The following is a 25,228-nucleotide window of genomic DNA, read 5'->3' as shown; positions in this document are numbered from 1 at the left end:
CGGCTTTAAGGGCTGCTGAGATCCTCGTAAAATTTTTCCCTCACGATGCTGTCCAGTGGGAAGGGCTGGCTGGTCGGTGGCTTGTCCGTGGTGCACCTGGGGCTTTTGCAGCGTGCCACGGTGTTTGCTGCCGCGGTGGCCTGGCAGCACGCGCGGCGCTTTGGTACGTTCCGCGGCCGTTCTGATGGAGGTGCGTCTTGAGGTGGTTTGCTGTGGGTGGGCAGCTCTATGTGTTTGGGGGCTTTCAGCTGGGTGGGTGGGTTTGGTGTGTTCCAGTGTTAAATACAATTCCAGAGGTGGCTGTCTTGTGGTTTATCTCTGGAATAGCAGGAAAGTATTAGATCTTTCATGTTTGCCTGGCACAGAGTTTTCCCTCCTCTGTGTTTTGTACCACTTGCATCTGCCTCATCACAGCCTGCTTTCCTGTAACCTTGTCTTCATTAACAACGTACTGTAGCTCCTCTACAAACGAGATGATGTCCCTAGTGCGCTGGTAATGGGTAGCTGTAAAAAAGGCTTAACTGAACCTACTGCTGTTGCAGTTTATTTCAAAAGACAGAAGTATCAGTAATAGAATGTTCCAAGTTGTCCTAAGTTTATGCTTCTGATTGGACTAGCTAATTTCCTTAGACAACTGACTTGTCCTTGGTAGGGCAGCTCAGCACTGAATTTCAGTGCTCTGGTCACATTCTCTTCTAGAAACTTTTTCTTGTATTTTCTTTTTTTGTTTTGTTTTCTTCTTTCTTATACTGGCAGTAGAGGAAACCTAGAGACATGAGCCAGCCAAGCTGTTGGTGGTATCAGTTGCACGGTTCTACCCACAGTTACCAGGTAGGGCATCTTTGGAGGGTGATAATGAAGGCGTTTATCAGAAGACCCATTTAAATATAGTTTGCCCCAGTGCAAAGTGTTTTCTACAGACTTGAATGAATGCTACATCTTAAAGAAATAAAGATCTGCATTTCTTCCTCTTCCAGATGCCAGGCCTTTGTTAATGACGGCAATACAAGATCGTCTCTAGAATCTTCTCTCTCTTAAGAGCAAAATACAGATTGAAACTGTAATCCTGTAGTTAGATGGGTTGCAGAAAGTAACACGTCTCTTAATTCTTTCAGTGAAGTGCTCACTAGCATATGAGCACATGTCGACAGGTAGATCCCTCCTGTGCTGCTGACAGATGCTGCTGTTAGGCATTTTCTATGGTATTAGAAATTCCTTCAAAGTGTTCTGTCAAATGGTAGCCCGAAATGTAGGTGGTTCTTTCTTAAGTGAGCCAACAAGCCAGGGAGGGGAGTAGCATTTGAGAGGGCATGCAAGTGTTCAACACAGCCTTGTGAATTTGAAAAGATGAAAATTCTTTATCTGGCACAGTTTGGAAAAGTGCTGTTAAACCAGGAAAAAAATTCTTTTGTTTCTGTTTTAAGAATTAAATTTAAAATGGCTGTAGGAATTTCCACGTATGATGTTACATTTTGAATAAAAGTACAGCAAGTTGGACAAGTCTGTTGGATGAGGTCCTTTGTGAAGGGGAAACTGGGGGAGAAATAATGTCGTCGTGTGAACCATTTGACAGAGCAAGCAGGTCTGCTGTTCATGACTGGAGTTGTTTTTTTTGGGCTGTTCACTGTGAGCTGGGGGGTAGAAGGGTGAGGGTGGTGTCACTGCAGCCTGGGCTGTTGGCATCTGAGGAGGGAGTGGTGCCATCTGTGAGGGGCTGCACCTCAGCCCTGTCACCAAAACGATTGTGGTGACAAAGTTGAGTTGGTGGCTTGAACACGGGAGGTCAGTCCTTGGTGAACCTGCCCTGATTTCAGGGAGAAATTTCAGCCATTCTGGGGGAGAATTCAGTTGCATTTTGCCTGCTTGTGTGCAGTAGTTTCTCCCACACAGGGATTTTGTGGGAGAAACCACAGGAGTTTCCCTATACTTCCTTTCACCTTCCTGTGTGCTGCTGCTGCTGCAAATAGTGCAAAAGGGGCTGCCTGGGCAGACCCCAGCTTGGCCTCTTAGAACTGTTCTTCAGTCTGGTTGAAGTCAGTAAATGTGACCTTTCTGAGCAGAAGAGACACATTTCTATCTCTAGTGGTCACTTCTCGTTTTGGGAGTGGAGAGAATAGGTTTGACTTTATATTTTTGTGGAATGTAGATTTAAATTATTATTAAAATGAGATCTTAGGGGAAAGTGTTTATGTATTTATGGGGGAAAAAAGGACTTTGTTAGATAGTTCTTTGAGGTAAATGTACTTGTCAGAGAATTTATTATTTGAGTCCTGTGGTCTTTCTGAATGCATTTGACATGATCATTATTCACGTGTACCATTTGTTTCCTGTCTCATTATATAAGTTAGCAAACCACTCTAGGGTTGCCTTTACTTTTATTTGCATTAGAAATTGCACTATAAAAAATGTTCTCCTTGGGTTGTCTGCTGCTGAGCCAAGAGCTGTAAATAAAGTGGTTTCTAATTGAAATCTAGGAGAACCACAGAACCATTATAATTAATGTATACTCTGTTTTTTCTCTTTATTTTTTTAATATTACCACATAACATTTTTCATAAAGTGAACCAAGCTTCTCTTCTTCCTAGTTACCCTTAACTTGAAATAGTCACTTCTTGCTGTTAGTGTTTTCATACACTTTTCTGGATAAATGAATTCTTGAGGCTGGGGAGTTTTTTCTTTTGCTTTGTTTTTTATTTTTTTATTTTTTTAATTTCATAATTTCCTTAACAAGAAGAACAGTTTTGGACAAGAGTAAGGAAAAAATATTTTGTGAGCAAGCTTGGTGTGAGCATGTTGTGATCTATGAGCAGATACTACTGAGAAGTGGTTTTCTGCTTTTGACTGGGAGGGTGGGCACACATTGCCACTCATTTCCATTTTAATGGAATACTCCATCTGCTGTCAAGCCAAGTCTCTTTCTGAACATGAAAGTTTTATGCCAAATGCAACATCAAATCCAGATAAAAGTGGTGGGGTGTTTGCTTCAGCACTCTGTGAATGTTAAAATCCAGTATGTCTAAGAGGGTGGGCAAATCCAGATCATCTTGTGTATCTGGTTCTTTGCTTATTTTAAAATGGCATTTCATACATGTCATTTCAGTTGGTTTTTAATTTGAAACACATAGGCAGGTATACTTTTGATCTGTAAATGGCTGCTTTGTTGGGGAGTTTTTAGTTAACTAGTTTGGTATTATCTGCTTTTTTCGTAGAGTTCTCATCACAGATTACCTAATGTGTTGGATTCCTGTCTCTTGTGCTGCATGTTATTTTTACCCTTTTTGCAAAGGCTGGTGCTATGCCACCAAAGAGATATTTTTTTTCTCCCAATGTTAAGGAGATACAGCAAGTCTGTCATCCATTAAGACAGAATTCAGAATCCATAATACTCATGCATTTTGCTCTAATCATCTGCAGTGTAATTTTTTTATTTTTCTATTCTGCATATTGATGGGGTAATTTTTTATTCAGATATGACAGCCATGAATCATTCGGCAAGTTACTTGATTCACATGGATGATGATTTTTTTTTTTTTAAAGCACCTGGTGGGGATGGCAAGAACTCTTTTCTTGCTCCTTCACCAGATTGACGAGTGGGAGCTGTGAGGGTCTTTGCTTACCTTGCTTATTAGAAACAAAGCAGGTGCTAACAGCCCTGTGAGCCTAGAGCTGGTTGTCTGTGGTGGTCCTTTAAGCATTGGGATGGAGTCAAAATCCTGAATTATGTTAGGATTTCCCATTTTAGCCAAAGTCTTTCAGTTTAGGACCTTCCAAAAGACAGGAACTCCTTGGAAATTGTGACATTCTCAAGTCCAGGGCAACTTCCTTCTGATACTAACAGAAGCAATTTATCCATTTGAGGACATGGCTACAATTGAAATGAGCCTACTTGCCAAACTCTTGCCAAAGTTTCTATTTTTATTGAGGATAAGAGAGCCTATTGAAGCAGAGAAATAGAAGTGAGATCTGGAAGAAGTAGGTGATGGTGATTTAATATAAACAGAATTTTTCAGGTAACACAAACCAGAAACTTCTCAGTGGCTCAGTGTTCTATTATTGTGGGCATATAAAATACACCATTCTTGTGCTTGTGTGAAAGGTCTATGCCTGGGACAGCAGACCAGTAAAGTCATGTCCACAGAGTTACACTACCTTTTTTGTCTCGGGTTGAATGGACTGTGTAACCCCATAAAGATGTAAAAATAGTCATCAACCACAGACTGTAGAGTGAAACTGCATGTCTGTTACCACTGAAGAAATTGTACAGACTGCACTCGATATTTGTGCTTTGAAAAGAATGGATGTCTGTGAGGACTGCCAAATCACCTTTCTCTCCAGACTCACCAGAAACCTTGAATTAGAGTGATCTAATATCCATCCATCTCAGGATTTTATGTCTTAAGTAGTTCTGTGTTATCCAGAGAAAATTACTAGTTCTGTATGTTTCACTGTACGAAATATTTTTCAGTTCAGGACTTCATAGCTCACACTAGTGAATAAATCATCCAAATCTCATGTTCAGGTTTTCTTGACAAGAACAGGTGTATCCATTGGAATTAAGGACATAATAATTTATCAAATGGATCTCAGGACTATGCTGTGTACTTGTACTGTGGTTTGCTGATCAATGTAGAGGGACACGACCAGCTGCCTCAGCACTGTCTGTGCACAGAGTGCCAGAGAGGTATTTCTCTTCTTGCACAAGCACAGAAACATTTTCTCCATTCATCATCAGCTCTTGATGTCTTGGTGGGGAAGGAGACCACTCCTGGCTTGTGGCTTCTACTGGTACACACCAGGGGCCAAAAGAGGAGGCTGGAGCTGGCTGTGGAAGTAAGGCACACCAGACCAGCACTCTGTTTTCCATAGGTTTTTGTATTGTGCAAAACCACGTAATCGTTTTTTGAGAAGAACACATTATCTGTGTGTCAGAAGGTCACTGGGGAGTGATGGCTCACACTTGCAGGGCTTCAGAAAGTGTCAGAAAAGTTTGATAATTCAAGGTCTCTGTGAAGGAAGATGACTATGCCGTCTTTCTTCTGGAAAAATGCCAGGAGATCTCGAAGGAGCAGGGCATTGCAATTGGTCTACGGTCTATTAAGACCATTTTAGCCTTGCAGAACTTGGGGAGGATTCTCCAAGAGAGAACTCTGGATTTAATGAGATTGCAGCTGGAACTTCCAGTGTGCAGAGGAATGTCAGTCCACTCTTGAATCTGGACTTGGTGGCATGGCTTAACCTCAGCCAGCAACTAAGTACTACACAGCCACACTCTGGTGGGATGGGGAGGAGAATCAGAAAAGGTAAAAGCCATGGCTTAAGAACAGTTTAATAACTGTAATAAAGTAAAATAAAATAATAACTGTAAGGAAAGGGGAGATAACAAAGACAGAAGGACAAGTGTTAGACAACACAGCTGGTCCCCTACTTCCACATGCCCAGCCTGTCCCTGAGCAGCAGTCCTCCCCTCAGTGTGTATACTGAGCACGATGGTTCTGTGGTGTGGGATATCCCTTTGGCCAGTTCAACTCAGCTGTCCTGGCTGTGCTCCCTGCCAGCTTCTTGTGCACCTCTGCACTGGAAAAATATGTAAAAACTTAAAAGTCCTTGACGAAGAGTGAGCACCACTTAGCAACAACTAAAATGTGAGGGATGATATTCCCTCCCATCCTAAATCCAAAACACAGCACTGTACCAGCTACCAGAAAGAAAATTACCTCTGTCCCAGTGGAAATCAAGCCACTGGCTAAACTAATGTAGAAAAGGGAGAGACATGCAGCATTTGACGTAGCTAGGCATTGCTGGAAAATATACTAGTAGGATAGCATGAGACTGCATAAACTGATCTGGGTTCTGCATTACCAGAGACATTAATGCAGGGAAAGATGAGGTAAAGAATGGCTTAAGATTTTTATGTGAAATGGTCTTCCTCCAAAGCAATGTCATGTAAATAAACTAAAATGAAAATCAAATCTATACCAGGAGCCTCAATATTTAAAAAATAAAAAAATTAAAAATTAGGCTTACTGAAGCTCTTAACCTTTTCGAAGATTGAGATTTTCATGCTGTTGTTACCTGGTACAGCATCTGATACAGACTTTTCTTATAGCCTGAATTTTCAGTCCAGAAATGCTAAGAACATGACAGAAACAGTACTCTTGATTATCTTTTGTCTTGTGCAGTTACTGCTTTTCCAGAAGGCTAGTCTTCAAATCTCCCAGAAGGACAATTGGATTTAAATTTATTTTTTTTATGTTTGACCGTTGCCTATTAAAAAAATAAAACATTGTTTTGTACAAGCCAAAATCATATTATTGTTGTTCTAGCCTGATTCTTGGCATCTGAAGGAAAACAAATCTGTGCATTAGGTATTCAGAGGCAACTTTAAATCATATGTGCAGTGCCTTCATTATACGTTATTCATTCTTATTGTCTTTTAACTGAAGAACAGTAATAAGAATTCTCCATTGATGAAGATGAAGGAAGAAATGCAAGGTTGTTCATACATAGGAGAAAATATTTTAATAGTCTTCAAATAGGTCTCTTCAAATAGAGACCTGGGAGGTCTCTGTTTGAAATCTTTATCAGATGGAGCTGCTGTTGAACACCTACCTAACACTGGTGCAGGTTTGTGTTTTCCTCCTGTGGGTGCAATCTTGGGGGAGGGCTGTTTGGAAGGCCCTGGTGCTACACAAGTTTTGCAGCCCACACCTAAGTTAAAGGCCATGAGGTTTGGCCAGGAGGAATAATGTTGTTTCCTTAGCATGGGTGCAGGTGTGCCATTGGAGCTAAGCACAGGCGAGCAAGGACAAGGCTCAGCATCTCTTCAGGACCTGCAGGCCACACAGTGGTAGCACCAGCCTTCCCCCTCAGCATGTGCCACTGTGCTTTCAGAGTGGGAATGGGTGTCACCATGGCACGGATTCTTGGGAGACTCGTGCCCCTGCTATACCTTCCCTTGTGTCTGGCTGTGTTGAAGCTTTGGGGAGATCCCTAAGCTGCTTACTCTGAGTGAGAGATGCTGAAGCACTGCCCACTGAGGTCTGGCTGGTGTTGCCTGAGCTGCTTTTGCCTCTGATTTGATCAACACACTTCAGTGTCTCACCTTTCATCTCTGCTGAAGTTCTTTTTACCTCCTATCTTAGCTTTTTTAAAATCAACTCACAATCCATCCTCACTCCCATTCTACAGCTCCTGCTTATGTTATCTGGTGTTTGCAGTGATGAGGGTTGTTAGAAATGCCATTTTTGGTTGCGTTTTTCAGTCATGAAATCCACAGTCAGAACTAAAAATGCCTGAGGTCCATGGCTTCTCCATTCTCTGGTTGTACTGCTTGTAGCTGCTGTTGCTTGGGCAGTTCCCAAGGGTGTTTGAGTGGGGAACATCCATGCTGCTCAGAGTTACAAATTACTCTACCAGTCAGATGTCTTGAGTAGATAATCCAGAGGTTAGAATCTGCTGTAAATGAAAAGTGAACAGAAGGGAAACCACGAGTATGTCAGCATCACCATCTTCTTTCCAGAATCCTGTGATAAATCTGATAACACTGTTCTGAGAATTGCTTGCCTACTAATTATTGGAAAAGCATTACCTTTTTTTTTTTGTCTGTAATTAGCATTTCAGCTTGAGTCTAAGGCCTGATGGTAAATGAGTCTGGTATGCCATAGGTTCAGTAAATGATGAAAAACTGAAGTTTGTGTTTGCTTACTTTCTTTCTCAATAAAACAAACAAAACTTGAGCTGATCTGTGAGGAGAAACGGTGTCAGACGTGATGTGGTCTAAAGGAGGAGGCTGGTTTTATTTCTCCATTTCCTCATCGGGTGGTTCACAGTGCGTGTAAAAAATGCAATAAATAAATAGCCCAAGTCCAATCTTAGCTAAGATAACCATGAAAAATCTGTTTATGTGTTCCTGAATCAGAAGACAGACATGCATCTCCTACAGACTGATAGAATTATAGAGTAAGTCTTTAAAAGCATGATCTGGAGCAGCCAAGATTTCCAGATAGCACACTCTGAAACTTAATATCTATGTAAAGCAATTGATAATAAATATTGATGTACAAGTCAATATTGTATGTCCATTGAGATAAGTCTTTTGGGGCAGAGAACAAACTGAAAAGCTCTGTGAAGTGGTACTGATGTTCTATCTGCTGTGCTGGCTTGTGGGGTTTGGGATGCAGAACTTGGTACGTGGTCATCTGAACACCAGCATGTCTGAATGCAAGACTTCTGAAGAGGATTTGTGCTAATCATGTTATCTGGTTTGTTTAAAGATATGAGCTTGCTCTGAAGGTGTTGGAGGTCTTTTGCAGGCTATTTGGAGAGATAATTCATAGAGGCTTCTCTAATTGACAGCAGATGGGAAATCACAGAATTTAGCTGTAGTCTGATGTCTCAGGGAGAGATAAACCAATGGGCAGACTGTAGAAGGTTATTCCAGAGAGGAAACCTCAATGGCTCAAGTAAACAGGACTTGAGAATATGTCCACTGCCACCTCCTAGCAACTAAAACTTATCATGTTCAGTTGGTGCAGCTCCACTTGCTTGGAGGACAGTTATGCATAATTCATGCTAGATTCAGGTCACTGTGACCTCAGACAAAATTGAGACATGAAATGTTATCCTTTGGGTCCTCTTGTTGAGCCCCCAGTTCCTTCACCTTCATGCAAAACACTGTGCCAGGGTGCCAGTGGGATCATAGGGAAGTGTGGTCAGAGCCTGTTGAATCATTGTCTGGGACAATAATTCAAGCTCTATCTGTGATAGACTTGAAAGTGGTATGAAAAGGTCAGGCATACACTGCTTTCAGTTGGAGGCGTGATACTTGGTAATGTTACAGTAATCCTGAAAGATTTCTTGGTCAGTTGGCAAGACAGACACATAGATGACAAGCAAGTTTATCATCATCTTCACAGTGTTTCCTACTTAAAATTCACAAGAGAAGATGCTCTAGTGATGTACTGTGCCTGCCACAGAGAAGGTTCGTTCCCCGGTGCTTGTTAGGCACTCACTGAAAACTCCTTCCTCCTGTCCTGCTAAGAAACAAGATGGCAGTTTGGTCAGAAATAAAGCTTTAGCTGTAAAATTATTTAAATTACCCTTTTCTTACTTGCTCTTCTGTTCTTCTTCTCACACCCCCCTTCTTCCCCCCAAGGTTGTTCACAAAATAAACAAAACCCCAAAACCAACTGAAACAAATAAATCCCCGCTTGCCAAATAATTACGTTTAGCCTTCCTAGGAAGGGAGGCGTTTCTCTGATCTGTGGGGGTTTGTTTATATTTCCCTCAAATAAGCATTAAGCAGGATGAACTTGCTTCTTGCAGAATGATGTTTGCCACTTGTGTATCAATAAAGCACCCCTTTAAGGCTTTCTGCGTGCTTTGTTACATGTTGGCAAACCGGAGAGAGTGCTGTGCAGATGGACCTGCATTTAGCGTGGGCAGTACCTTGAACGTGACCTTACGGGGCTGGGAACACGCCTGCTCCAAAACTGAGGTCGTCTTTGAAGAGGAATTGTAGAAGCCAGTACTCAAAGCCTCAGAGGCTGCTTGTCTCTACCTGGAGGGTAAATGGGTGAAATAGCTGTAGCTTAGTCAGGAGACCTTTCTGGGAATATTGTTGTTATCTTTGCAAGTAATAAATGCGAACTCTGAATTTGTTACAAGAAAAGTATCCATGAATTGTGCCTAGCCCTTCTTCCTTGCTTGCCAGCTGAAGGCACTGAGGTATTAAAAAGCATTGCTCTTTCTCCTCTCCTGCGCTACTTCTTATGTGGAATACTCAGAAAGGAAACTGAGGATTGACAAATAATACCCACCCTACAGGAAAGTCAGTGTTAGAGAGAAGATTACTACAGGGATGGCTAAGAGCTTTTAATATAATGAAGAAGAAAATAGTCAGTGGAGCTAATACTTGTGGGGAATAAATTCTTCATAGAAAGTTGAGAAATGTTCTTCTGAAAATGGTAAAAGTAATTGTAAAAGCTGAATGGCATGGCATTTAATTAGGTAAGGAACGAAAGAGGCTAAAAAAAAATAATAACCTGGTATATCAGAAAGCAATTTAAAGTATAAGCTAGGGAAAATGGAATATTTCTGTCACAATAAGATGAATTCCACCACTGCCTGCATTGATTTCATGTCTCAAGTTTTGTTCCAAACAGATCTGTAACTGGAGGGGAATGGGGGTGTGGGAAAGGCATATTTTTGTTCCCTCGGCCTCCCAAGCCAACCCATTCCCCTGCTCAGCAAGAATGGTGAGAAAGATATGGATAAAAATACAAACAGGACTTAAGAATTTAATTAGCTCTGATGGTCATCCAATCTCCAGTTGTCTGGTAATTGTCTCTTTCAAAGGGATCATTTGAAGCAGAGCTTCATATGCTTTGTGAATGCCAGTAAACTAAGCTTGTTAGTGTGGAGTGCAAAGGCCAAAGCTGAATTCTTGTGGGTATTCACAGCCTTTAATAAATAGCGCGGCAGTGCCGAGGAGGAATCATTCCTTACTCCCACTCGCCCTTAAGATGTTTCCCTTAAATTCAGAAATTAATATTCAGTTGAAAAGTTATTATACATTTTGTGTCTTTCAAAATATTCTTGGCAGTGCATAGGAGTCAGTCTGCAGAGGGGTGGGATGGGTTGGGGTTTTTTTTTTCCCCACCCACCTTCTGCAGGGAATATCTGGAGCCAAGAAGTAGCTGGTAGACTTTTAGGTTTGTCTGCTTATTTGTTTCAGGTTGGGGTTTTTTTGCTCTGATAGTTCTGCTTCCTGAGCTGTGGGGCTCCTACTCCATCTTCTTAGAGCAGGGTTGGCATGTTAGTGTGGCACAAGAGGTCCAATCATCAGGTTACCAGGCTGTTGACAAGATCTTGCTGTGACATGCTCCCAACTCTGCCAAACTGGAACAATTAGGGCTAAAGCTCATTATGAGGAGTGCCCACTTAGAATTTTTTTTTGGAGTGATTGGGAAATTTCTTTTAGGAGAGTGTCTGGTTTGAAGTAATTTTGCAAAGGGAAATAATAGTTTGAGGTTTTTTCGAGGAAACAGAGTTGTTTATTGATATAAATTTTGGCAATGATTTTGTTTGAAGTGTTTAAGTCACCTCATAGTTTTAAGTAAGAAACTGAAATTTTGCAGGAGTGTGGGCTTGAGGTATTAAGAACAACGAAAAGAAGGGCTGGCTGAAATGTGTTGCAGGACTTCTTGTACCGAACGATTGGATGATAAAATGCTGGAGGAAATTGCTTGTAGATAAATGAAAGCAACGCATGGAGGAGGAGGAGGGCAGTCACAATATGGTTCTTGCCTGATGAATGCTTCACCAGGTATTAACTGCTCTGGAAGAGACTCAGTGGTTTTCCTGTAAAAATGGCAGTGAAATGATAGATGAAAACAGGTGACAGTAGTTGTTAGTGAAGGAACAGAAAACAAAATGGAAAGCATGAAAGTGCTGTTGTGTAAATATGTGGTGCTGCCCTGTATTCAATACCGTATGCAGCTCCAGTCCTCCTTGTCTCCCATTTCATCTCTTCCAGTTCACAAGTGTAAAAAAAGAAGAAAAATCCTAAGTATGGGGTGACAAAAAGCCACCAGAAGTCCTTGGTCTGGAAGGAGACCTCCAAAAATGACAAATGTCGCAAAGAGATGGGGAGTGAGCGTCTGCTGTCCTTCCAAGGAGACAAGCATAGGAGAGCTGTGAAGGGGAATGTTGGGTTCTACTGCAGCTCTGGGGCTCTTGTACTGCCAGCTGGGTTGCTCTCCAAATTCAGTAAGGAGAGGACAAGAGGTGGTTATGTGATACGAGGTGTAGGAGGATTTTCTTCTGGATGGGCCAAACTGAGCCCTGCTCGAGGGAGCTGGGTTTGCGTTCTGGTCAGTGCCAGAGAGCAGGCGCTTGGTGCAGCTGCCGAGGCAGGCACCTCCTGGGTTATGCTGTGGTGTAACTGGTGCTCTTCTCTTGTGTGAGCACCCATTTGCTTTGTGTTTCAGGGATGAAGCTAACCATTAGCTCAAGTCAAAGACAATTTAAACATAATCTCACATTGTACTGTATGTGTTACCTGAAGCCTTGGAACCCTATATGTGAAAAACTAATAAATTTTGGAATTTGTAATCTATCTGTGGAATGGCATCTCACTTGTAAGATGCTCTGTTTGTCTAAGCCATTTTCTCTGAAAATAAATGTCATGCAGTATTCCTGAAGCATTTCAAAGATGCAGAAATGAGCAGATAAGAATAATTATGCGTGCACAGAGAATCCTGTCCTTAGAAGAGAATTTGAATTCCTGGAGTTTTTCTCAGAAGGTGCAAGAAGCTGAACATGGACCAGGGAAAGGGAACAAATTCATGAGGCTGATGATTAAGAGAGGACTTCCAGCATCTGAGGAGAGGCTCTGCTCAGATATAGTTGTGTTAGCTGAAGTAATGGTATGTGATAGATGATGATCATTCTGGTACTGGTAACTATTTTGTTGCTGATATAGCCACTTGATATTACGATCTTTGTTGGTACAGCTTGTTTAATACACATACTCCGTTGTTGTTCTTATGTTTCTTATCTTACGATGGCTAACTTTTCCCTTTCCTGCTCCGAAAGTAATGAAACACTGTTTTATTATAACCAAGCAATTTAGATAAGAAGATGCTCTTTGATACTATGATTCCAACCCCCCCCCTTTGGTATATTCTCACAATCATGTTTTGGATGCTCTGGTGATCTGCAGGAAGTCTGAGTTCCAGTTGTAACACCTTGGTTAAGTTCTTAATGTCAAATGATACAGACGTTAATGCCATTTAAGTAAATCATACAATCACAGAATCCGAGAATGGTTTGGGCCTTGAAGTTCATCCAGTTCCAGCCTGTCTGCCATGGTGTCTTGGGGTGACTTTATGATACAGCATCCCCTATTGTCTGCTCTATGTTCAGACACGAGTGCTGTACCTTTGAGCTCGAGGGGGGAGTTCCTCGGTGCGCAGTTGGTGTGCAGTGCTCACAGACTCCCCCGTGTTCCCTCTGCTGTGCTGTCCAGCATGCATAGAGGGAGTCCATCTTTGCTTTTTAGCAGGACACCTCCCACTAAACCAGGTTGCTCAGAGCTCCATCCAGCCTGGCTTTGAACACTTTCAGGGGTGGGGAAGACACAAATTACTGGGCCAACCTGTTCCGGTGCCTCACTATCCTCACAGGAGAGGATTTCTTCCCAATATCTAATCTAAAACTATGCACTTTCAGTTGGAAACCATTCCTCCTGTCCTATCACTAAATTAGCTTTGTGAAGACTCCTGCAGGACTAATTCAGCTTTCATCTATAAATCTTCCTCTCATGTGTTGCAATAGCATGCAAGCATGCAGAAACTTTGATTTTTCTTTAGCGTAACACGACTGGAAAAAATCCCAAATCTGTCTTTGGTGTGATAGAGTTCTACTGCTATCCTCCATTTTGTTCCTGGGTAAATACCTACTTTAACTTGCAGTGTGAAGCTTTGCTGATCAATATGTTACAAGCATAGCAAAGTTCAAGAAATTACCTTCATTTCTATCTTGAGATGAGAAATTGATTCAGCTGCATTCTCTTTCTGCTAATTCATCCGTGCTTTACATTCCCATAAAAGGTATTACGTGCTCCTTATTTTCCAGCAGCGTCATCAGTCCTAATGAAGGGAGAAGAGACTGAAAATTTATATTGTGTATATGGGATAGCTGATCTCTGACTTAGCTCTTAATTTGTAAATTTTGCTGTAAGCTCCACTTCTCAGCTTCTCCTGTGCTTTGTTTGTGTGCAAAATCTAAGGGCTGGGATGAAAGCAAAACTGAAGAATATGGCAAAGGAATATAAAGTTAGATTGCTTTCTAATCTAAACCTCAAAAAATGAGATGGTGATTAAAATTCAATGGAAAGAATTAAAATGTCATGTGTAAATTTGATGTACATCTGCAGTGATTGTTCCTGCATGAATTATGTTGGGACTGTTTTCAGTATTTATCAGCCATCAGTTCTCTGCCTCTGGCTCTAAACGGCCCAGAGTTTTACTTTTTTAACTGTGTTATTACGTATGAGACCTTTGTACGTCTCTGGTAGTTTCTGTAGCCCTACATAGGGGTGGTATTGTAGCTCTAATGATAAAAGTGATATAGTGGGAAAAGCAGCCAGAGCAAATATGAAAAACAGGAAAGGGCTTTCCTGGGTATTTCAGTTGCTGTTTTCCCTAGTGTCCGTCAGCCTGGCCTGTGTAGGAAACTACCAGGAATGGTTTGCCTGCACAATATTCTGGCATTTAGGCTTAATAGTGGCATCATTTGTTCAGAACAGACAGATAAATGACCAAGAAAGCAAAACTATATATTGTGACTTTGGTCATGGTTCATAATTTAGCAGGTTTTTTTAAAGTTAAATTTAAACATATTGGCAGGTTCTAAATACCTGTGTTAAACTGAGGCAAAAAATCCCGCCATTTTCCCTGTTGGCTCCACTGATGTCAATCTCAGGTTTTCTCCGTGTGTTTGGGTATTTTTTCTTACAATCAAATAGTATTCAATTTTTAGTCAACTATAAGATTCAATATGCCTCTTATAAACCTAGAGGTGTTTAAATAGCAGCATGAAAACCAAGCCATATAAAGCATTAAGAAGATGCAAGTCTATTAAAACCTTATTTCAACAAAGATTCTTGGATTCACTTAGAAAAGTTGTGAGCAGACAGGATGCAAGTGGGTGATGAATGGTTTGTGTTCGGGGACATGTAGCTTTTAGGGTCATGTTTGTTGCAAGACATGGGTGCACACAGGTTTCAGTTACTGGGGCTCAACATGATAATGTTGTAATCAAAAACTCACTTAGATCCAAGAAAATCCATGTGATGCTACCAGCATTTACCATCAGCTGAGGTGTTCTGTTAAAGAAAGACATTTTAGGCAGGTCAGGCTTGGTAAGGGGCTCCGCTGTCTCTCATGGTGCATGCTTTGGTAGGTTGATGTCTGGATTGAGCTCTGCTGTTTCCTGTGGGCCTGGGGGGAAGATGAAGGGGGAAGCAGAGACTGGTGCAGGACAAGGGAGTTGTTTGGGTTCTTCTCCCCCACCTTGCAGGATAACTGAGGGAGGGCACTTGTTCTGTGCAAGGATCTGCTGGACTTGGGCGGTGGCTTCTTGCTGTATGTGGCACCATCACAGTGCTTGGGACCCTCTCTCAGAGATTCTAAAAGAATAATTTTAACAAGTGAATGTAGCGTGACAGTGAGAGGAAGTAAATGTTGGTTGCTGTCACTGAGGTTATCTGTGATCATTTCTACATTTTCTTCTTACTCCTGGAATGACTTTCCAAAACCCAGCAGGGCTCAATGCAGATGAAGCGTTTTCCACTGGTATCAGTGAGCTGTGAATTGCACCCCAAGTTTCACAGAATCATAGAATATTATTTCAGGCCTGTTTCACAGAATCATAGAATACCAGGTTGGAAGGTACCTCAAGAATCATCTGTTCCAGTCTGGAAGACCTTGCATGTTCTTGTTTTAATCCATAAGGTTCTTGTTAGCCCACCCTTCCAGCCTATTCAGGTCTTCCTGCAGAGTGACTCTTCTTTCTGAAGTGTCTGCTGCCCCATTCAATTTGGTGTCACTGGCAAACTTTATCAGGGTACATTTGATTCTGTCTTCCAGACCACTTATGAACGTATTAAAAAGCACTGGGTTCAGTGTTGGGGGACTGCATTTGTGTCACTTTGCCCTTGGTAAATCCACGCTGGCTTTTCCCAGTCACATGCTTCATGTGATTTGTGATAACCCCCTGCAGGATTTGTTCTGTAACTTTCCCCAGGGACTGAAGTATGGCTGATGGGCCTGTAATTTCTCGGGTCCCTCTTTAAGCTATTCTTGTAGATGGGGTGGCATTAGCTGCCTTTCAGTCTTTTGGGATGTCCCCCTATCCCCATGACTTCTCAAAGATCACGTAGAGTGGCCTCACAGTGATTTCAGCTAACCTTCTTAACACCGTCAGGTGCTGGAGGCCTTCCCTCAAAGCCATCCAGGCAGCAGCATTGACAAAAACAAATATGTTGTTTTCATTTAGGTAATTTAAGATGCCTTGTCTAGATACCTCTTCTCCCCTGGGTGACAGCCTGATTGTATCTCCCACATCTTTGACTTTCATTAATCCCTCCCTTCCTGGTTGCTGTACCTGCACTCGTTTGTGTGATACCTGTCATGTAGGTTGCAAGCTCTGGGCCAGCAAATCTCTCTTCAGGGAGAGCATTCACCCTGCCTCTGAGTTCTGTCAAAGCTGCATGAGGTGTTGTGAAATCTTTATGGTCTCTGCAATAGTGGCAAAATGTTGTTTTATTTATTGCATCAACATAACCCACTCCTCATTTTGCAGTAGGCACCAAGCTGAGTAAGAAGAAAAGATTCAGTTACTTCTATTTCAGTCTGTAATTTGAAGGTCTGTGAATGTATCAATCCCAGAGATTTGACAACGAAGCAATCTCTCACAGTCAGTAAGGGAAAGGGGTTCTTGGTTGTTCTTTAAAGGAGTTGGAGTGCTGATAGTTGCCTTCTGCCATAGGGACTTAAAAGATAGAGTAACCTAGAGAAGTTAGGTTTTTGTTGCAATAGGAAGCTCATTGTCACAAATCTGCTCATGCTTTGGGGCAAGCTGGTGCTGGGAGATAGTCACGTGTGGGGAAAATTTAATTTCCATTCTTTTGCTTTGTTTAGATACGTCACTTTGAGATCGCAGAATGAAAGCAGCATGAAATGTTGTGGCAAAGACAGCACAAGAAGATACAAGAATCTCACAGATCCTCAAAAATCAGGTAATGTCAGAGCATTGTATGTACAGTTTTCCGAAGGCTGTTTTGTTTAATAAGGTTCAGTGCTTTTTGACAATTTTTCAAAATGTGGGCTTTTGTGTCCCTGTGAGTTTATTGATGGACTTCTCAAATCTGGTTAGTTGTGTGGTGGCTGGGTATCTACTAAAATATTATTTTGTGTTCCACAATATGTATGACATAAGAGATATACACACATTTATATCTTAAAGGACTACTTTGGCTATATTGTCTCAATCAAGCAAAATGACATTAATTTAAGAAAGAAAGAAGCAGCAACCATGGTGGTCGGGTTTTTTTAGCCATTGGATTTGACTTTGCTCCATTGCTAGGCACCAACATGGTTATTTTAAATGGATGGACTTTTCAGAGGGTCCTGCAGCTGCATTTCTCAAAATCTCTCCTTTGGGGGAGACACCAGGCTCAAAATAGCTGTTCCCTCCCCACTGAAAGCTTAGCCATATGCTATTTTCCACATACTACTTGTGCTTGGTTTTTTTGATTGTTTATCTGTCTCAGGATGTTTCCTTCTTGCCTGTTTTTGCAAATCCTAGCATATGTTCTTTGACTATTTCAAAGTATTTCCAGTTACAGAAAAAGGCAATCACATTATACTCTGTGGAGCATAAACACCACAGAGGTCAGGAAGAAACTGCTTAAGTGCATTACAAGGGTGCTCACCTAAACTAAACTTGGAGGTTTATCATGGCTGTGATCACAGCAACAGCTGATGGATTAATGTTTGAAAATTTCCCCCTCTCCCCCAAATCAACAGCAGTGACAGAGGTTGTAATGCAGCCACATACAGCAACCGAATGAGGTCTGACCTCTCTGTCCTAAGTTCTTTTCATGTTTGCAGAACCAGGATCTTGCTGGGGAATAACAAATGGCTCAGTTCAGTAAGAGAAGTAAACTAAAAAATGGAGCTGAAGACAATTCTTATGATAGGTGTTTATTTTCCAGGAAGTGTTTGGAGACTATTGCCCTTGATGTAAGACTGCAGAAGGGACAACAGTTTGTCTCAACTAAGCAGTCAGTAAACCCAGGTTAGCTGAAGAGATTTCAAATCAAGTTTCACTTGACCTAGTATGCATTAAAGTACCAGCAAATATTAAAAAGATAAAACTCTTGTGTTTGTCACAGGTGATCAGCCCCTTTAGTTAGTGCTGTCTTTGGTATGCTTTTTAGTCACTTAGTCACAGAATATGCAATTCAAGTGCCCTTCTGGCCTTAAGTCAAGGCTTGTATTTTATTTTTATTTCTAATCAGTATTGTGAGGAGATCACATCATTTTATGTTTGTCATTTTTGTGAAGTAATGTGATACCTGCTTCTGTTGCAGTTCTCCAAACTCTTCAGAGTACCTTAAAATTGTGACACCAATTCACCAACAACAAAGATAATCAGATTTGTTGAAGCAACCTTCTTTGGGACCCATGAAATTGTATCTTCCTTAAACTAAATTCAGCTAATGGCTTTATTTAGAAATCAGCCTCCTCTTCTTGAATAACCATAATTCTGCTAGTTTGGGGGAAAAAAAAAAGTTGTCATTAGATTACCAGTGCCTCAGAATGAATTTCTACATAGATCAAAACAAGAGTAAAATGTTTCTGATTGTTTGTCTTTCTTCTCCCCCTCTTCTAGAGACTTTCCTGAGATGAACAACTGTTGTTTTTCCTGTAGGGTTTGTTGGGCTTTGTGTTTGGTTTTTGGGGTTGTTTATTTTTTGGCTGCCTTTTTTTAAACTTCATTGAAGTAGAGAAATTGTTCGGTTCCTCTCCCAGTACCATCGTTGTTCTCCCCGCCCCCAAGTCCAATGTGTTTTTTATTAAACTGAATTAGGACATTCTAGTCTCTCTTAAGAGTGGAAATGGGAACAGCTTAAATGAGCAGCCAAATGAGACTCAGCAGCCTTTCCAACTGCACTGCAGAAGCTTAGCTGCAAAACGGCATCATCATTTTTGAAGGATTTGTGCTACTGTTGAAGAACTACCAGCATTAATATTAAAAAGCAGCTAATCTGTTTTTCCTTTTCCATTTTAAGAGTATGTAGCATTCTTACAATGCTTGCTATAAAAATCAGTCTACTAAATATTTTGCTTCCTTTCAGTTCTCTTCCCTTTTGTAATTCCTCTATTTGCATACTTTCTCATATACTGAAGTGGGTTTTTTGTTGTTGGTTTTGCCGAAAAATGTCAGCCTCTGGGTTTAAATGCAGATACAAGTGTGGGTTTGAGATCTCTGCCATTCAAAACCAGCCAAAACTGAAGTGAAGCAGAAACCATAGGAGCAATTGTATCTAGGATTGGGATTAAAAGGTTTTCATCCCTAAAATTATTTGTCCTTGAGGTAACTGTAGAAAATTTTTGGTCCTTGAAATCCATATTGCTACTTTGGTGTTAATTCTAACTGAAACAGTCATGAGCCTGATATCTTCTGACCCTTATTTTCAGTCTCTGCCTCTCTTTATTGCTATATCAGATGTCTTCAGGATTTCTATAGATACTTTTTCTAAAAAAATGGTCTTTGAGTTAGCGTCTCACCTCTCTGTCCCTTTTCCTCTCTGCTGGCTCACCCAACCACCTTGCCTGGTACTGGAAGTTATTCATTCTCTTTGAGTACTGTGCTGATTTTTTTCACAGGCTTATTTTCTTCACCAAGGGAAAAAAACAAAAAGGGAGCAGGGGGTTGAACTCCAGCTGCATGAAAAGTTACGAGGGCAAACCTGGTATCTAAACAGCGTACAAGAGCACAGGGGTCTCTGAAATATGCCAGTCTGACTCTCCTAATTCTGTGCTTCTCAGCCTTCCAGCATTACTCTGGTCTGAAGATGTAAGGGCAGTGCCAGCTTTGTACCTGAGAGCTGTGTGTGCAGTGCAGGTGGATCTGTTCTTGGGTAGCACTCCCTTGCTTTTTAAAGCTGCTTCTCTGGGTGGGGTCACAGTGGTGTAGTGGCCAGCAGAAAACCGTGGCTGGGCTGCTGGGTAGCACTGGTGCTAGCAGAATGCAGGCTGTCAGGGAAGGAACTGCTGTTTATTCCTGTGTCTATCCTAAAGGAAATCAGAGAGCAAGATGATGTGAATGACGGCTGTCTTGGTTTAGGAATATCTTGGCAGGAGATCTGACAGTTCTGAATAACAAAGCAGGTCAATAAAAACATTCCCATAAAAAAGGCTAAAAAATTAATAAGAGATACAGTGGTTTGTTCTATGGAAGCTAAGTAGGGGAAAAATTTAAATGAAAGAAGGGAGAGAGAAGTTGATTTCATATCACCTGAAGTTAAGAATGAGGCTTATATTCCAGTGGCAGAAAGACAGTCACTCAAGAGAGCCCTGTCAGCGTGTGTGACTGAGGGGTGGTAATGCACGATTAAACCATGAGAACACATAGCAATGACACATTTCTAAGTGGCCTTAAGTGTTATAAAACACAGTTTAGGCTGCTAAGGGTGGTGGTGGTTAACTTGGCTTTAACGACGTTTTGCCATCCCCGAGGGAGAGACACGAGGAGGGATGGTGCCCAGCAAATGAGTATCTGCTGATGCTGTCACTTGCAAGTAGCTGCAGATAACTCTGTCCTGCAAAAGCTGGTGGAACATGGAGGGATGTGGGCTTTATTGCCATCTTATCCAGTCTTCTTTTTTTCAGGCTAGTAATTAATTTATAAAAGCATGTAGATTTTTAGCTTAAAGGGACAGCTGAAAATAAGTTGGACATAAGCTTGAAAATAAGCTTGAAATAAGTTGGACAAACTGTAGGATCCAATTCTGTTTTGATACACAGCCATGAAGCCTACTGAGATGGGTTAGATTAGTGCTGTAATAACTTTGCAGCCTTTTAGTGAGTCTGCTTTCTTCAGCATTTGCTCTTGTACAGTCTTTTGTCATCCCTCTCCATTAACTGAGTTCTGAAACTGGCTCTGGCTGACATTCAGCCCTGGTTTTACAGCACACACCCAGCCCAACTTTTATGCATCGACTTATTTGTAGTGGATGTCTCTTTCTGAAATTCATGTGAATTCAGGCAGTTCAATTGTGTGACTGTCATTTGATCTGTAATTTTACTTAAATTGAAAAATTCTGTGGGTTTTGGCTTCTGTGGTGTGTGATGGAGTCAGAAGTGTTTATTTTATATAAGTATCATCTTGGTATTTCACTGCTTGTTGTCTTCTCTAAGTTGATAGAATGGCCTGGGTTGGAAGGGATCTTAAAGGCCATCTAGTTTCAACCCCCTGGCTGTCAGCAGGGACACCTTCCACTAGACCAGGCTGCTCAGAATGCCATCCAACCTTACACACTTCCGAAGATGGGACATCCACAGCTTCTCTGGACAGTCTGTTCCAGTGCCTCGTCACCATCGCAGTAAAGAATTTCTTCCTAATATCGAATCTAAACCTGCTCTCTTCCAGTTCAAAGCCATTCCCCCTTGTCCTGTCACTACAGGCTCTTGTAAAAAGTCTCTCTCCATTGTTCTCGTAGGCTCCCTTCAGGTGCTGGAAGCCCACAATTAGATCACCACAAAGCCTTTTTTCCTCCAGGCTGAACAATCCCAGTTCTCTCACCTTACCTCATAGGAGAGGTGCTTCTTCCCTCTGATCTTCTTGGCTCCCTCCTCTGGATTCACTCCCAACAGGTCCATGTCCTTCCTGTGCCGGACCCTGCAGCTGCTTCTAGCTCTACAGTGAAATACTTTACAAAGGAGAAAAATTGGATCACCTTTATTGAAGACTGATATTTTCTTCCACTTCCACTAGTTTACCAGAATTAAGTTATGGCATGTTTCCTGGAGAGACTATTTGTGTTGCTTTTCAGTTACTTGTGTTTGAAGAGAGAGACAGCTGGAGTGTGTAAAGGCATTTCAGCCAGCTTGGTGGGCCCCTGGCTTTCAGTCTGGAGAATGGAGCTGTGCAAGTTGCAGTGGATCTTGTCAAAATGATGAGAAAAGGGTTGAAGCAAACCCTTGTCTCTTTTGAAATCAATTGAACTACCATTAGCATGAGTCCAAATTTCATCCATAAACTTAAGTAGGGTATTTCTCTTTCTAGGCAGCCTACAGAAATGATTCTGTCTGTTGGCATTTGTTTTCATGTTTCTTTGTAATGATTGCCTAATTGGGATGTATCTGTAATGTCAGAAATGTAATAGGTTAAGTAGCATAAATGACTGCTAGGAAGAGAAAAAACACACAACTGCAGAACCATTGTTGCTTTAAACTCCTACCACTTCAGTTGTTCAGTTTAACCATTTAGTAGTCAGAGCTGTTGTGGTAAATGGCAGTGATGGGTGTTTAGGCATTAGTGCTAAACACAAAGGAGAAAAAGCACCCTTTTTTTCCTTTCGCTTATATGGAAATCATTCAGTATGCTGCTAATGGCTTCTCAGTTGGCCAGAGACTAACTTTGGTGCCCCTGAGCCTTAATGATGTTGTTACAGACTTTGGTTTTAATCTGGCAAGAAATGTATACTGTTAGCATTTTGTTAAAACTGATAGCAAATGCTGTGTATACAGCATCAAGCCCTTGAATTTAAGCATTTAGTTCAAGTACTAAAAAAAATTTGGTATCTAAGGGACTGGTTGATTACTGATTATGCTTTTATCAATGTGCATATCTGGGGTTTTTTTCTATTACCTGAAGGTAGAAGAACAACGCTTTTTAAACATTTGCATTTTTTCCCTCCAGATCAGTGATGCCTTTGAAAGGAATGTTTTCATCTTTCTTATGTTTTTATTTGGGGGGAGGGGAGATGGTTGTTTGAAAACAATGCCATTTTTTTCAACTGTAATTCTCATAGTGACTAAGCTTTCCAGTCTTTTTGTGACCTGATTGGTATTTTAATGTAATACCCCTTACAATTTTTTTCAGCTTTTTACAAATGTTTCTGTATAACTCCGATGATAACTCTGTAATCTAACCAACAGCAGCATGTCTCACCTCTTAAATCAGAGCTGAGTTGAGGATGCTAGAGCTGCTGGAGAGGAAATGTTAATGAACCATTTTAAATTTTATTTTTTTTTTTATTCTGGAGAGGGAAGGACGGGTGTTTGTGTTAATGCCACAGATATAAAACCTCTTGGCTGCTTTCCAGTGTCCTGAGATCTGTGACAGGTAACCCCCAAGTAAAAGGGTACAGTAAGTGGAATTTGTCAGATGCCCAAGGGACAGCACTTCTTGTGATGACTACACACTAGCTGTGGCTGCTGGTACAATCCACAGCATCTGCCACCATGGTGCTCCTGCCCGTGGGAAGAGAAGGGGTCAGTGGCCTGGTTGGTCCCTTGATACATTTTTGTAATGAAATCAGGTTGTTTGCTACCTTACATATCTTACTGTGAGACGTTTGTTCTCCTTCACTGGTTTGTATTGTTTCTTGTCCTTTGACTAATACTTGTCACTTCAGACTTTAAAAAGAGGGGCCAAACTCAAGGAACTTGGTATTAATTACAGCTAGCTCTGTTAATAGGTGAAATGGGACATAGCTCCTATGCAAAAGGTGTATCTGTAGATCCAGTAGTACTGTTTTTATGGGGAGATGTGTTCTGAGCATCTTGACTGAGCTGCTTTAACTTGGCAGGCATAAAAGGAGATGCACGTTACCTCTCTTCCTTTAAACGTTGATGGCCTTTCAGTGTGAAACACCACACAGTGTTTATTTTTATGCCCTTTTAATGTTTTGTGGAGGGTTTGTTTAGTTTCCCTTCATAATTTTTAATAGGAAATCTTTGAAATTGGGTTGTGGATGAAAAATCCTGTTGGCAGCCTGACTATTCATTGTTGACTCCTATCTTCTTTAATTGTTCATGTATAAAAATCTGGAAGGGAGTGTGTTCAGAGAAACTGTGAAGCAATGTATATTTCTGGAAAGGGGAAATAAACTTGCAATTATTCTCAGCTATTATTTGTCACGTGAAGATGTTACATACTAATGGTTGCAGATGGTTTACACAAAAACTATACACACTGCAAACCCTCTTCATTGGGAGCTATGGCTTTCTGTTATACATTATGCTAGAATGGAAAAGGTTTTTTTCTGCCTGCAGCTATGTATTACCCGTATTCGCTGTTGCTAGCACAAACTCTCCTTAATATGCATCCAGCAATGGTTAAAATTTTCTCCATTGGTGACTTCATACTTATCCACATAGATGGAGGATTCTTCTAAGGATAAAAAGGTAAGGACATCAGTGTACAGGAGTCTTTGGTGGAGACCACTGCAGTTAAAAAATCAGATATGAAGCAGGCAGAGTTAAGGTTTTGGTTTAATATTTCTGTGTTCTTGTTCAAGTTCAGGATCTGCTTTTATTTAAAAATGTATTTATGAGTGCATAAGCATGCTGTACCTCTGTGCATATGTGTGACCGTAGACACAGCGATTGCTTCATTTTTTGGAGTAGTAAAACAATCCTATCATGTGCTTATGTATTTTTTATTCTTTGTAAACAGTACAGACATCTGTAAAATATTATTTGAATTACAGTTCATACAGTAAAAATTATAACAGGCTGCATTCAGTATAAATTTGCCTGTTAAAATCACGCAACACAAAGAAGGAAGGGTGAGGAGGTAGAACAGAAGTCAGAGTTAAGCATTCCTGATGTAAGGTGACTGGTCAGAAAAGATGTAAATTGACTGGTTTGGTCTTAGCAGACATACTCCAGGTCAGTCAGCCTCACCTGCCTGGAAAGGTGATGAACCAGCTCATCCTGGATGTCAGCTCTAAGGGTGTGGAGGAAAAGGTTATCAGGAGTAGTCAATCAAGGAGAAATAATAGCTTGATCTATCTGATAGCCTTCTGTGATGGAATGTCTGGCTGCATGGGTAGATGAGGGGAGAGCAGTGCCTACCTTGACTTGAGCAAGGGTTTTGACACTGTCTCCCATAACATCCTCATAGGTAAGCTCAGGAAGTGTGGGTTTAGATGAGTGAGGTGGATTGAAAACTGGCTGAAGGGATGGTCCCAGATTTGTGGACAGTGGTGCAGAGCCTGATTGCAGGTCCATTGCTAGTGGTGTTTCTTAGGGGCCAGTACCGGGTCCAGCCTTGTTCAACTTATTTCTCAGTGATGTGAATGAAGGGACAGAATGTACTCTCAGCAAGTTTGTTCCTGATACAAAACTGGGAGGAGTGTCTGATTTTCCAGAAACCTGTGTAGCTATTCAGCAAGAGCTGGACAGGCTGGAGAGGATCTTAATGAAGTTCCATGAAGGCAGGTGCAGGGTCCTGCACTGTGGAAGAATAACCCCCCCAAACTAACAAAGGGGGTTCAGCTGCTGGGAAGCAGCTCTGTGGAGAAGAACATGGGAGTCTGGTGGACAACAAGCTGTCCATGAGCCAACAGAGCCCTTATGGCCAAGGAGGCCAAAGGCATCCAGGGGAGCATGAGGAGGAGCATTGCTAGCAGGTCAAGAGAGGT

The 25,228-nt window shown here is 41.4% G+C and overlaps 1 protein-coding gene across 6 annotated transcripts in view; it reads left to right on the top strand.

Moving 5' to 3' along the window:
* Nucleotides 1-25,228, top strand: part of TRERF1 (transcriptional regulating factor 1) — a 98,532-nt gene that overhangs the window by 52,031 nt on the left and 21,273 nt on the right. For all 6 annotated transcript variants that reach the window (XM_088053297.1, XM_088053296.1, XM_014252956.2 and 3 more), the window contains one exon: nt 16,707-16,804. The gene's annotated coding sequence lies outside the window, so the exon portion shown is untranslated. The remainder of the gene's footprint in view (nt 1-16,706; nt 16,805-25,228) is intronic.

This window comes from Pseudopodoces humilis, chromosome 3, assembly GCF_049639895.1.
Source record: "Pseudopodoces humilis isolate 2021_Gansu_Grassland_sample_001 chromosome 3, ASM4963989v1, whole genome shotgun sequence".
Classification (NCBI taxonomy): domain Eukaryota; kingdom Metazoa; phylum Chordata; class Aves; order Passeriformes; family Paridae; genus Pseudopodoces; species Pseudopodoces humilis.
This window is presented reverse-complemented; position numbering and strand designations above follow the sequence as displayed.